The sequence below is a fragment of the Oncorhynchus tshawytscha genome, linkage group LG03, assembly GCF_018296145.1.
Source record: "Oncorhynchus tshawytscha isolate Ot180627B linkage group LG03, Otsh_v2.0, whole genome shotgun sequence".
Lineage (NCBI taxonomy): Eukaryota > Metazoa > Chordata > Actinopteri > Salmoniformes > Salmonidae > Oncorhynchus > Oncorhynchus tshawytscha.
The window spans coordinates 23,666,751-23,682,171 of NC_056431.1; the positions used below are offsets into that span (position 1 = coordinate 23,666,751).

The following is a 15,421-nucleotide window of genomic DNA, read 5'->3' on the forward strand; positions in this document are numbered from 1 at the left end:
AAACTGGTCAGAATTGAAGGAATGATGGATGGCGCCAAATACAGGGAAATTCTTGAGGGAAACCGGTTTCAGTCTTCCAGAGATTTGAGACTGGGACGGAGGTTCACCTTCCAGCAGGACAATGACCCTAAACATACTGCTAAGGCAACACTTGAGTAGTTTAAGGGGAACATTTAAATGTCTTGGAATGGCCTAGTCAAAGACAAAATATATTTTATATTTGAGATTCTTCAAAGTAGCCACCCTTTGCCTTGATAACAGCTTTGCACTCTTGGCATTCTCTCAACCAACTTCCCTTGGAATGCTTTTCCAACAGTCTTGAAGGAGATCCCACATATGCTGAGCACTTGTTGGCTGCTTTTCCTTCACTCTGCGGTCCAACTCATTCCAAACCATCTCAATTGGTTTGAGGTCGGGTGATTGTGGAGGCCAGGTCATCTAATGCAGTACTCCATCACTCCTTCTTGATCAAATAGCCCTTACACAGCCTGGAGGAATGTTGGCTCATTGTCCATATTGAAAAACAAATGATAGTCCCACTAAGCGCAAACCAGATGGGTTGGCGTATTGCTGCAGAATGTTGTGGTAGCCATGCTGGTTAAGTGTGCCTTGAATTCTAAATAAATAACTGACAGTGTCACCAGCAAAGCACCCCCACACATGCGGAGATCATCCGTTCACCTACTCTACATCTCAAAAAGAGACGGCGGTTGGAACCAAAAATCTCAAATTTGGATTTCCACCGGTCTAATATCCATTGCTTGTGTTTCTTGGCCCAAGCAAGTCTCTTCTTCTTATTGGTGTATTTCAGTAGTGGTTTCTGTTGCATCAATTCAACCATGAAGGCCTGGTTCACGCAGTCTCTTCTGAACAGTTGATGTTAAGATGTGTCTGTTACTTGAACTCTGAAGCATTTATTTCAGTTGAGGCTGGTAACTCTAATGAATATCCTCCTCTGCAGCAGAGGTAACTCTGGGTTTTCCATTCCTGTGGCGGTCCTCATGAGAGCCAGTTTCATCATAACGCTTGATTGTTTTTATGACTGCACTTGAATAAACTTGAATGACCGTATTGACTGACCTCTTAAAGTAATGATGGACTGTCATTTCTCTTAGCCTATTTGATCTGTTCTTGCCATAACATGGACTTGGGTCTTTTTCCAAATAGGGCTATCTTCTGTATACCACCTACCTTGTCACAACACAACTGATTGACTTAAATGCATTAAGGAAAGAAGTTCCACAAGTTAACAAGGCACACCTGTTAATTGAATTGTATTCCACCTCATGAAGCTGGTTGAGAGAATGTCAAGTGTGCAAAAGCTGTCATCAAAGTAAAGGGTGGCTACTTTGAAGAAACTAAAATATATTTTGATTTGTTTAACACTTTTTTGGTTACTATATGATTCCATGTGTGTTATTTCATAGTTATGTCGTCACTATTATTCTACAATGTAGTAAACTTTAAAAATAAAGAAAAACCCTGGAATGAGTAAGTGTGTCCAAACTTTCGACTGGTACTGTATATCAATGACAATTCCGATTAGTCTTATGTAGATCATAATTGGTCTTTAAACAACGCAAAGAAAATGCTAACTACACTAGAATGTTCTTGAATTGAGCAGTCCTGAGCGGCGAGAGCAAGTTAAGCACAACTGTACTTACTTCAAATCGTCCATCTAGACCCTCAAAATAAAGGAAACACCAAAATAAAGTGTCTTAATAGGGCGTTGGGATACCATGATCCAGAACAAATCTACCACCGGAGAATATCAACTCCAAACACATTGGTTCACCGTTCCACGGGACCGGACAGTACCATAATGTTCTGAATGATGGCCAAGTCTATCTCGCTTCCTATTCCACTGAACCGCTTAGGCGTAACAAACACAAGTCCAACATTTATCGGAAACTGTTAAACTACCTGTTCACTACCCTCCTGCTCTCCGGGGATGTGCAACTGAATCCTGGGCCCAACGTCACCGAGCCAGCGATACGCACCGGAGTGGAAAGCGGTGGATGGCCTCGTCCACTGCTCATCGCCGCTGTGGAAGTGGGTGAGTGCTATGGTCCCATGGTTTCTCTCGACTCACCCGGCTCCAGGATATATTTTGACTCTTCAAACATACCCAAGTCGCTATACGCGATCACAGACTCCAACCTTGACTTCCTCCGCCTCTCAGAGACATGGCTCTATAAAAACTCTCCATATGCTGCTTTGATTGTGCCTGGCTACAATGTTTTCAGGAGAGACAGGATTGAAGGAAGAGGAGGGGGTGTGATGATTTACATTAAAGAACATATCCGATGTAAACAAATTGAGTGGTCATGTGATAATGAACTAGAATGTATTGGCCTGAACGTTACACTGTCTCCTCAAATGTCTTTTACCCTTATTGGAATGTATAGGCCACCTTCCACCAAAAGTGTTTTTTGATCAGTTTAATAACATGCTTAGGGGATGTGACTTTGGGAAAGAGGTCATTTTAATGGGAGATTTTAACATTAATTATGAAGACAAGTTTTGTAGGAAAACCCTCAAACGGATCACTAATACCTTTGACCTTGCACAGCTAGTTAAAGGGCCAACCAGGATGACTTGTTGCTCTAAAACACAGATTGATTTGGTGTTCAGTAATAAACCAGAGAGAGTGACTAAATCATTCAATATGGTTACTGGGCTATCTGATCATAATCTGACACTTATAGCCAGAAAGCTGTCTAAGAGCAGGTTTAACCTCTCTACTGTTAGGTATTCTTAGTTGATCCGGCTTTCTAAGAGTGAATTAAGCTATTTTGAAAACGCAATTAAGGGAATTAACTGGAATGATCTCGTCCTATACAGACGTGGAAGCTGATAGTCAGGTTTTTCTATCCACAATCCAGACTACAATAAATGGTTTCCTAAAGAAAATCAAATCCAAACCTGGCCAAAAGAGCACTCTTCCTTGGCTAAATGGAGAAATCTGGAAATTGATGAAAGAACGAGATTTATGCTCTAAAAATAGCCCTAAAATCCAAATTAGAGCATGACAGACGTAGGTTTAAAAACTCCAAAAAGACTAGAAATCATGGTGAATAACAATCTAACACAGGATGCAGTCGAAATAGCCTTCAATTCCTACTTTATTGACTGTCAGGGTACTGACACAGAACCCCTCCACTGGTTTATTGGGCTCAGTGCTAGTAAATGATGCTCAACCGGTCTTCATCATAAGGGAGGTTTCTGAGTCAGAGGTGAACAAGGTGATTAGCTCACTAAAGAACTCTAAAGCCAAAGATGTGTTTGGGCTGGACTCTACCTTTCTTAAAAACTACAAAGAGTCACTCATTGACCCCATTACTAAGGTCACCAACACATCTATTGGTCTCGGGGTGTTTCCAAGGGTATGGAAGTCGGCCATAATAACGTCCATCTTTAAATCGGGCGACCCTGCTGACGTGAGTAACTACAGGCCCATTAGTATACTACCTGTGGTTTCAAAGGTTATTGAAAAGTGTGTAGCAGAACAACGGTTTGCCCACCTCAACAGCCCCTTCACATTACACTCCATGCAGTTTGGCTTCAGAGCGAAACACTCCACAGAAACGGCCAACTGCTTTCTTCTGGAAAATGTGAAGTCCAAGATGGACAAAGGGGGCGTTGTTGGGGCTGTGTTTCTGGACCTAAGGAAGGCTTTTGATACTGTTAACCATGAGATTCTCACCACAAAATTGTCCAAGTTCAACTTTTCCCCTGATGCCTTGAGATGGATGAAATCATACCTCGAAGGCAGAACTCAGTGTGTCAGAGTGAGCAATGAGCTGTCGCCCACTCTTAGATATGATGTGGGCGTGCCCCAAGGGCCAATACTGGGGCCCCTCCTGTTCAGCCTGTACATCAATGATCTGCCTTCTGTATGTACTGGGTCTGAAGTTCAAATGTATGCAGATGATACAGTGATATGTGAATGGAAAGAGCAAACAAGATGCACAAGAACTCACTACTGTAATGGTCCAGGTTACAAAGTGGCTCAGTGACTCGTGTTTGCATCTCAATGTAAAAAAAAAACTGTTTGCATGTTCTTCACAAAGAGGGCAACAGATGCTACTGAGCCAGATGTCTATGTGTCAGGGGAGAAGTTCCAGGTGGTATCTGATTTTAAGTACCTTGGCATCATACTTGATTCCAACCTCTCTTTTAAAAAGCATGTGAAAAAGGTAATTCAAATAACCAAATTCAACCTAGCTAATTTCCGATTTATACGAAATTGTTTGACTAGAGGTAGCAAAACTGTACTTCAAATCTATGATACTCCCCCACTTAACATACTGCTTTTGACTAGTTGGGCCCAAGCTTGCTGTACAACATTAAGACCTATTCAGTCTGTCTACAAACAGGCTCTCAAAGTGCTTGATAGGAAGCCCAATAGCCATCATCATGGTTACATCCTCAGAAAGCATGAGCTCCTGAGTTGGGAAAATCTTGTGCAATACACCGACGCATGTCTTATATTCAAGATCCTAAATGGCCTGGCTCCCCCTCCACTCAGTATTTTTGTTAAACAGAAAGCCCAAACATATGGCAGCAGATCCACAAGGTCTGCCATGAGAGGTGAATGTATAGTTCCCTTAAGGAAAAGCACCTTTAGTAAATCCGTTTTCTCTGTGAGAGCTTCCCATGTCTGGAATACACTGCCATCAGACACACATAACTGCACCACACATCACACTTTCACAAAATGCTTGAAGACATGGCTAAAGGTCAATCAGATTTGTGAATATGGTCTCTAGCTGTGTGTTGCCGCTTTCCATGTCTGTAACTTGTGAGGTGTGGAAACACTGCTGCTTTTATGAATTTTGTCTTGCTGCTTTTTGTTCTATGTTGCTCTGTCTGTATGCTACGTCTTGCTTATCCTGTTTGCTCTGTCTGTATGCTATGTCTTGCTTGTCCTATGTTGCTATTGTCTATATTGTAATTGTTTTTAATAACCTGCCTAGGGACTGCGGTTGAAAATTAGCCGGCTGGCTAAAACTGGCACTTTTACTGAAACGTTGATTAATGTGCACTGTCCCTGTAAAAATAAAATAAACTCAAACAGCTTCAGTACATCCCGTCATAGATTCTACAAGAGCCTGGAATTCTATTGGAGGGATGAGACACCATTCTACAACAAAAATGTCTATAATTTTGTGTTTTGGTGATGGTAGTGTAGAGCACCGTCTCAGGTGCCGCTACAGAATCTCCCATAAGTGTTCAATTGGGTTGAGAACGGGTGACAGCCGGCCATGGCATATGGGTTACATAGTGTTCATGTTCTTCAAACCATTCAGTGACCACTTGTGCACGGGGGCATTGTCATCCTATGGCGGCATAGCCATGGTAGCCAAAATAATGCCCAGAATAATGGCGTGCCAAGTATTTCTATACACGACCTTAAGAATGATGGGATGTTAATTGCTTAATAAAAATCAGGAACCACACCTGTGTGTAAGCACCAGCTTTCGATATACTTCGTATCCTTTATATTTACTCAAGTGTTTCCATTATTTTGGCAGTTACCTGTACATTGATGAAGTACACTAGTGCCATCTACTGGTAGTATAACTGAACAACATGAGATTGATAAATGCTCATATGAACCTATAAAAAAGACTTTTGGCATAGACATATACAAGATTGAGGCTTAGAAATTGGTCTCAAAACAATTTATTCATACAAAAATCTAACTTATATCCTTTGATGAATATGTACAAAAACTCTGCATTGCTGCAACCATAGAGATCAATCTATGCCTCCAACAACAATTGAGAGGGTATTCCCTGACCATTTCACCAGTCCATATCCACATGAATTGCAATAGGAAAACCAACGTTCACATTACTGTCCGATGGAGACCGACTGGTGATTGTATAACAGGCCACAGAACTGTCTGGTTGATGATGCGTTTCCTGTTCAAAGAGGTTTACCTTTCTCATCGCTTCCTCTTAGCTTCAAACTTGTAGACGGCAGAGGCATTGACCGTCTCTTTGCTCACCTTCTCGTTCTTATCCTGGACAGAGACACCATAGAGATGGTAATACTGTTGAACATTCTACTGTTTAGTGTGTCATCGTATTCTGTGGGAGGCACACACAAGCACAACGAGGATCAAAGAAACCTCCTATATAGTTAAAAAGCAGGCTGTTCTTTCTAGAAGTAGATGCACCCTTTGGGACAGTGGATAGAATCAGATGAATTAGAACAGAACCCAATTGAAAAGCCTAGAATTAAGCACAACTTGTCCACCAGGAGGAAATGTACCTTTGGTTTTGCTAACATGTGACACGCCTAGAAAAAAACCCATCAATACAATTATCATGGGGAAATCCATGTCTTCCCCAACCACGTCTTAAGCATTACGACTCATTAAGCTTCTATGGCTTGTAGTCATCCCCTACTCACGTGTAGGTCTTTGCGGGTCTGGATCTTCTGACCAATGACAAACATCTTCTTCTCCCGGTCAATCCGCTGGGACAAGATATTATACTGGTGCTTCCTGTCTGGCCATCTTCTGCAGAGAGGAAAACAAACAAAAACATCAATACATGTAACAGAGAAATACACTGTAGAGAGTTGAATAACCACACAACATCATCATTTATGCTAACAAAGGCCTTAAATGAAAGACTGGAATGGTCTAAAATGTGCAAACTCTACCCACCCCGGTGCCCTGGGTGAGCTAAAAAACAAATGTACCCATTGCTGAGGAACAGTGTGGCTGTCAGGCTATACAGGGACAGTCCTGACTGACCTTTATACTGAGAGGCTCCACGGCGCCCTGGATGGTCTTGCTCTCCGGCATATGGAGGGTGGTCCAGTTGTACACTCTGTCCACCAGCTCAGGGGCTGTATCCAGATGGCTGGCCAGGTCAAAGTCTGCTACTGTAGTGGAACACAAAACCAGGAGAAATCAGGGCTCTGTCAGTTTCAGATGGTCTTTAGAAACAGTCTTCAGTTAAAAGAAAGATTCATCCATTTTAAACGTTCTAACATATTTGTGCATCTCTGAGCGATGTTTTATCGATTCCCGGGGTCATTTCATGTTTTCATGTGTATCTGAGCTATTTGCCATTCAAGCAGGCAGAGATACAGCCGCTGGATCAGACATTTTTCCTTTAACTATTCATAATGCGTCTCAGATTGAGAGTGCTGATCTAGGAGCAGTTTTGCTTTTTACATTGTAATGAATTACATTATATTACAAGGACAGGGGGACCTGATCCTAGATCGTCTCTCCTATTCTTAGACGCTTTATGAATATGGGCCCTAATTCCTTGGTGTACAAGAAGAATGTCTGTATGTATGACAAAAGTGGGATGGCCTTCTGTATGACATATCCAATGCAATACTACAAAATAACACTGCGCAGTGTGTGTATACATTGGTGTTTGTATTAATGTATTCCTCTACCTTTTTGCTTCGAGCCCACGTAGAAGGCGTGCCCGTTTTTCTGTTTGCCGTCAGCGTCCAGGAGATGGAGTTCCGATTTCAACCTCTCAATTTTCTGAAGGCAATTCAAAACACTTAAGCCTGCACTTTCACCACTGTATACCACCATTGACAACTTCAGTGACTGAACTGAGTGAGTAGAAGAAAGCAACAGTCTGCACGTTGCACCCCACAAGATAAATTGTTGTTCAATTGCTTTTCATAGGCTCTTAAAAGGTGCCGACTGGCATACATTCCCCTCACAATTTCACACTGTACATATTCACAGCCCATTCATTTATCTATTCATACAGCTAAAAGGAAATGAGGTCATTCAAGAACATAAGGAACCATTTATTCCAGTTTACAGGGCACCACAGTGAGCTCTTACCTTGCCCTCAGCCACTCTCTTCATCTCCACGTATCTGATATCCTGCGTCCTCATCAACTTCCTCTGTTCCTCTGTATTCTCCTCCTCTGTTCCTTTAGCCTTATTCGACACATGCACTCCGTCCTTTCAAAACACAAGAGGACCAGAGATGAGAGGGGATTTTATTATCAGACTGCAGAAATGGCACAACCATTAATATATCATGTTTTGGATGAAAGCAAAGCTGACATATGGACATGGTAAAACATGAAATGATCATATATAGGCTAGCTATTGTATTAGCCCGAGTGTCAGTCTGTTTGTGCCATCATGCCAACTGATTATCACGCTTGACAATGAGCAATAGAGTTGGCAAGTGCACAAAAAGATCTGGGAACCTGGCTACTCTTGTATAACCTGGTCCCAGACCTGTGCGGTCTTACTCCACTGTGTTTAGCTTGACAATGACCAGAGGAGTTGACAAGACAGCACAGACCTGGGACCAGACCAACATGATGACTTACCTTAAGCTGAGAGCTGACCATCTTGAAATAGAACTCATCAGGGTTCTTGTCCAGGGCTTTTTTTAACGCAAAGCAGCAAGGGTGTTCGGATTCTTGTGGTAGTCACTGAAAATGTCCAGACAAAAGGGTATAAGATCAGCAACCAAATCAAATCTGTACATGGACCACACATAGTTAGCTGTGTAGCACATGTGACAGTTCAGCAAAGGTGAATAAGGGGTGGGTATAATTTGTGGGAACGTTCCATCAGGAATCTGTTCCAAAAACTTAGTAAATAACAAAGTTGCCAACAAGCAACACATAAAGTAGTATAGCGGCCGAATAAGATACCGGGTAAGGAGCGGGCTATTTCATTATTTTTTTCACTCACCACGTTTATTCCGAAAAATGTCTGTCCTCACTCTGGTAGCCTATGGACAAACATTAAGAATAAACTACGTGGTGAGTTGATGCCTATTCGGCAGCTAGTTAGCTAGATGAATTGATCGTGCTACTTTGTACGCGTTGTTTGTTAGCAACCTTGTACTTTACGAAGTTAAAAGTTTGTAATCCTTCTTCTTTTCAAGATGTCCCAGATGTTTTCGAAAACCAGGCTGTGGCACAAAATGAAACAGATAAATTAGTTAACGTTAGTTATTACAGTAGGCAACAGGAACCAAATGCACAATGCCGTTAGCAACACAATGCTACATGTCAACAACCACCAATCACACCAGTTGAACAAACAACAATAACATTGATTCCTGGAAAGCTAACGTAACAACTATCTAATCCTTAAAAATGTTTTTTTTTTTTTTTTACTCTCTCATCCTTACCTGGGATCTTTCTCTGTGATTTTTTTGTTGTTGTTGGGACTTCAATGCCTTTCTAAACGAGGACATATTGACAATTTTCAAAGTAAAAAAATAAATAAAAAATCAATCGACTGTCTGGCTAACTACAAAGCCAAGATGCAAATGCCTCAAAATTCTTCCTTAGTAAAACACGTGGGTATACAGGAAGCGCTACCTCACTTTTCACTTAAGAAGATTCGTTAGTTCTTCTCTCTGCCGGCTACCATATGTAGCACAAATCAAACCATGATGATATCATGGTGAGCTCTCTTGATGTTATGGTGGGTGAAATTAGTGATGACGAAATATTAATATATGTTTAGAATTTCCGTTAGTGTCCTTATTCATATCAACAAAATACACAACATCAAACTTTTGTTGACATTATCAGATGTGGTTGTTGCAATATTCGCAATTAAACAGCAGGTGACAATGTTGCACACATTTTGACAATTACCCAGGCACTCCTGCCCTGATGTTGAAGGTACTATGTGATAGGTATTTGGGTATGGTGATGAGTCAGGCTCCTGTAAGTGTCACCTGTCTGGTGCTGAATGTCCTAACAGAGAAGATATAACGGACACCTTGGTCCTAAGGCCTTACATTCTAGAATTCAGCAGAATATGCACACTACACTGAGGGGCTTAAAATATATACAGTATTATAATGCTATTATGCGTGTATATTGTTATTAATGTCAATTTTCAGGGTGAATTTAAAAAGTAGCTTTAACCTCTGTTGTTGTGAGGATAATCAAATAAAAATCAGTGATAAGACAACCAAATAAGCCATTCAGCCCAGTAAATCCTTAAAGTTTTATTGTGTTGAAAGTTTTACATAAAATGTTTTACTGTGGCTTTAAAATATAAACTTTGGCAATCTGTCTTCAAGCAGACCAAGGCAGATGCCAACATCCTGCTACAGAGACACTAAGCACACATCACCACGTTAGCTTTATATGGACTTTTTAAGCATCCAACACTGGGATTGTCCTGTCTGGTCTGTTCTGTCTCATGCTGCACAATGCCAGGCTTGGAACAAGGAAGAGATCCATAACAAACCCAGATCACTGCACTAGTCAGTTTATATGTCTTGGCCGCAGTTTTGATGCTCCAAATGACTTTGGTCACTGTAATGAAGGCCTGCCTTTGCCAAAGAAGTTGTTTAACACTAACATATAATATGTTTGTGTTTTTCCAACATGAGTTCTTTATGTTTCCTGCTGGGGACCAGACCCCCATTATGGTTCATATCCAAGTCAATGGTTTCAAATAACCTCAGTGATAAACATCAGTGACAAATGCCTTTGTTGATGGACACCTGAGTGGATCTGTCCCTCTCATTTTTACTCTCACATTCCCCTGGCCATGTTTCTGTTTATGATGTGGGAAACATGGGAAAATAGGTAATATACAGTACCAGTCAAAAGTTTGGCCACACCTACTCATTCAAGCGTTTTTCTTTATTTTTACTATTCCTACATTGTGGAATAATAGTACTGACATCTTTGCACACTCTTGGCATTCTCTCAACCAATCATGAGGAATGCTTTTCCAACACTCTTGAAGGAGATCCCACATATGCTGAGCACTTGTTGGCTGCCTTTCCTTCACTCTGTGGTCCAACTCATCCCAAACAATCTCAATTGGGTTGAGGTCGGGTGATTGTGTAGGCCAGGTAATCTGATGCAGCACCATCATTCTCCTTCTTGGTCAGGTAGTCCTTACACATCCTGGAGGTGTGTTGGGTCATTGTCCTGTTGAAAAACAAATGATAATCCCACTAAACTAAACCAGATGGGATGGCATATCGCTGCAGAATGCTGTGGTAGCCATGCTGGTTAAGTGTGCCTTGAATTCTAAATAAATCACTGACAGTGTCACCAGCAAAGCACCCCCCACACCATTGCACCTCCTCCTCCATGCATCACGGTGGGAACCACACATGCGGAGATCATCCGTTCACCTACTCTGCGTCTCACAAAGACACAGCGGTTGGAACCAAAAATCTCAAATTTGGACTCATCAGACCAAAGGACAGATTTCCACCGGTCTAATGTCGATTGCTTGTGTCTCTTGGCTCAAACAAGTCTCTTCTTGATAGTTGTATTTTAGTAATGATTTATTTGCAGAAATTCAACCATTAAGGCCTGATTTACGCAGTCTCCTCTGAACAGTTGATTTTGAGATGTGTCTGTTACTTGAACTCTGTGAAGCATTTATTTGGGCTGCAATCTGAGGTGCAGTTAACTCTAATGAACTTATCTTCTGCAGCCGAGGTAACTCTGGGTCTTCCTTTCCTGTGGTGGTCCTTTTCCGGATTGACTGACTTTCATGTCTTAAAGTAATGATCGACTGTCATTTTTCTTTGAGCTGTTCCTGCTGTAATATGGACTTGGTCTTTTACCAAATAGGGATATCTTCTGTATATTACCCCTACCTTGTCACAACACCAGTGATTGGCTCAAAAGAAATTCCACAAATTAACGTTTAAGGCACACCTGTTAATTAAAATGCATTCAAGGTGAATACCTCATGAAGCCGGTTGAGAGAATGCCAAGAGTGTGCAAAGCTGTCATCAAGACAAAGGGTGACTACTTGAAGAATCTCAAACATAAAATATATTTTGATTTGTTTAACACTTATTTGGTTACTACATGATTCCATATGTGTTATTTGATTGTTTTGATGTCTTCACTATTATTCTTCAATGTAGAAAATAGTACAAATAAAGAAAAACCCTTGAATGAGTAGGTTTGTCCAAACTTTTGACTGCTACTTTATGTCAAAACATGTGGGGCCACAGTGCATGAACCAGAATCATGTCGGAAATTACACACTCCCCATCTCTCTAGCACAAAAATAGTTATTTTTCATACATTCCATATACTGTCACGTGCAACGAAAGCATGCTCTTCTCCTCAGTGACATGGTTTCATGACCACAGCATTCCATGGAGAGGATAAGGGGGTCACAACACCTCCTTGGGGAACACCGCTCTCTCTCGCTCCACTTCCTGATACAGTAATCCAAGGAGAGACCAGGCAAAGCCACAGTTGCCCCAGGTCCCTAATCCCTAATCTCACGTAAACTCTCGCTTTGGGAATGTTGTGGAAAAAGCTCAAGAAGGAAGAGGGATATTGCACTATTCCACAAACCATATTTTTCTTCTGGGTCGCACTCTCTGTGCTCTGTCCCCAATGACCACAGAAAATGTGTTTAATATGTGTAAGATTTGCCCAGCGAGCAGAATATTCTGCGGGTGATGAAGAAACCTCTGAATTGGTTCAGTGTTTCCACATTATGTCACCCACTTGTTTTTCATTTTCATCTCTAATGACCCTACTGTTAGGGGTCCGCCTCGGGGCCGCTGTGATATACTAGCCCACTAACATGAGTCTAATTACCAAAACACAGACAGCACTTCAGGATTTACGGGTTAAATAATGTCTGAGTAGATTCTGACTAATCAGCACTTATTGTAAGGGGTAAATAGTAGAATGAAGATTGTGAGTCATAACAAGTCGATCCTAGAGTGGGGGGATAAGAGCATTCGCCAAGGGTCAGGGATTTTGGAATACCCTTATGGTGGCAGATCTATGTCCTATTTGGTTTTTAATATGACCCTGTAAACATAACAGCAGTGACATAAGCATGCTAGACAGTGGCTGAGTTCAGGACTCTGGTCCTGTTTCCGCTGGCCCTGACCATTGCAGGAACTTTTTTACAGCAGGCCGACCCCGTCAGAAAGGCCATTGAAAGGAGTTCCTTAGTGTGGTTCCAGATCTGTTTGTGCTGTCTTGCGGGCTCCTATGGTCATTGGCGTGACAATGGCCATAGAATTTGGCAAACAACCCAAACAGATCTGGGACCAGGTTAGGAGTTTAACATTTTAGTCCCCCAACCAAGACCACAGTATTTTCCCAGTGCAATTACATTAAGTTTCTACGAGGAGACCCAGCCTCTAAGACATAATAGTGCGAGATGTAGCATTCTTCCTGTCTTTTCTCCCCTTCTCCCCCTCTGTTCCTCGAGAGCCAGCAACAGAGAGTGCACCCCTGGACGTGATTCCCTCTCCGACCGCAAAATTCCTATAAAACGTAAATCGTCTACAATTAACTGTTAAGTCTGCTGCTGAATTGCTCTGCTTGAGGTTGTGGTCTATGTTAGTGGATTACCTGTTTTATTATGGAGCCTCAGAGTGAGGTAGAGTGGGTGGTGGATGTTGTAAGTCTCCAAAATATGTCTGCAATCCTGAGGTTAAGACAGTTCATCTCAGGCTTGCTGTGAGCTCTAGGCCTGGGGTTCTCTTATTGTCTTCTAGGTATGCATAGCCCTACATTTAATTTTTGGACAAGCAACCAATTGGATATTGCGTTTGGACAAGCAACCACCACTTCTTAGACGTGGTCAAATACATGTGGTCTTAGACGTGGTGTATAGATATCTACTCTAGCCTATGGTGACCCATTATGGCTAACTCGCTTGGCAGATGCGACAACACCCTTCAGAAATGAACATTTTATTTTTCGTGACGTTTTATTTGGCACATTACATGACAGTCACCTGGCTAAACTCATAACAGGTCATACCAGGTCGGCATTTCGAACCGCATCCAAATCTGATTCTAAATTGAATCTAAGACTCTAAATCTACATCAAAGGTCAAAATACTGGACTCTTGTGGAAAATTGGCACTCGTGTTATTTTTGCTGTGACGGTTCTCAACCCGACACCCCCCACACACACACAAACACGACAGGCTGGGTGCAGAATGGGGTCAGCCACAAAGCAACATCCCTGGAGCAGTTTGGGGGATAATACCTTGCTCAAGGGCACAATGGCGGTACAATTGGTGGTACCTGAGATAAATGCCAGCCTCCGATTGCCAACTTACTCCATATTTTTCCCATCAGCACAGGCAACCCTCCCCCGCCATCAGGAAATGTATCATACTTATATCTCTAGTCATAGGGCTTCAATTAACCTCTGTGCTTGTTTTCCAAAATTGAGACAGAGAGTTGTTCTCTGTTGGGGTATAATATGGATCTCAACATCTCTAGGAAGAAGATCACTTTTTCCCTGTGTGAATAGAGCGGCTTCTATTCTCTAATTTGTTGTGCAGGACTGATGTGTTAAATACAATTTTATAATTAGGGGAATGAGGTGTTGAGAGGTCCTGACAGTATCAGGCACCACACTCTTCCAATTGTCTTGCCTTTGATCCGTGGAGACTGAGGAGTCTCACATGTCGTAGGAAACGTGAAGAATCCTTGTTTGTCAGCCCTCATCCCTTTAAGAAATGAGACACAATAGTTCTCTGCATAACGTTTTGCAACTCATGACGCAGGTTGCAAAATATGAATAGGATTTCTGATATGGTTTACATCACATGCGTGTCTTCTTTACCACATTAAATATATTACACTGAATCTAACAGTAACATAATCAAATCAAATCTAATTGTATTAGTCACATGCGCCGAATACAACAGGTGTAGACTTTACAGTGAAATGCTTACTTACGAGCCCCTAACCAACAGTGCAGTTCCAAAACATACGGATAAGAATAAGAGATAACAGTAACAAGTAATTAAAGAGGAGCAGTAAAAAATAACAATATATACAGGGGGTGCCGGTACAGAGTCAATGTGCGGGGCACCGGTTAGTTGAGGTAGTATGTACATGTAGGTAGTGTTAATTAAAGTGACTATGCATAGATTACAACAGAGAGTGGCAGTGGTGTGGAGAGGGGAGGAAGGGGGGGCAATGTGAATAGTCTGAGTTGACATTTGACTAGATGTTCGGAAGTCTTATGGGTTGGGAGGTAGAAGCTGTTTAGAAGCCTCTTGGACCTAGACTTGGCGCTCCGGTACCGCTTGCCATGTGGTAGCAGAGAGAACAGTCTATGACTAGGGTGGCTGGGTTCTTTGACAATTTTCATTGCCTTTCTCTGACACCACCTGGTATAAGGGTCCTGGATGGCAGGAAGCCTGGCCCAAGTGATGTACTGGGCCGTTCACACTACCCTCTGTAGTGCCTTGCGGTCGGAGGCCTGAGCAGTTGCCATATTAGGCAGTGATGCAACCAGTGATGCAACCATGCTCTCGATGGTGCAGCTGTTGAACCTTTTGTAGATCTGAGGACCCATGCCAAATCTTTTCAGTCACCTGAGCGGGAATAGGTTTTGTCGTTCCCGCTTCGCAACTGTCATGGTGTGCTTGGACCATGTTAGTTGGTTGGTGATG

At 42.1% G+C, this 15,421-nt stretch overlaps 1 pseudogene; it reads right to left on the bottom strand.

The window, feature by feature from the left end:
- Positions 1–5,672: 5,672 nt before the first annotated feature.
- LOC112246558 lies at positions 5,673–9,402 on the bottom strand (annotated as a pseudogene).
- Between the last annotated feature and the right edge of the window lie 6,019 nt (positions 9,403–15,421).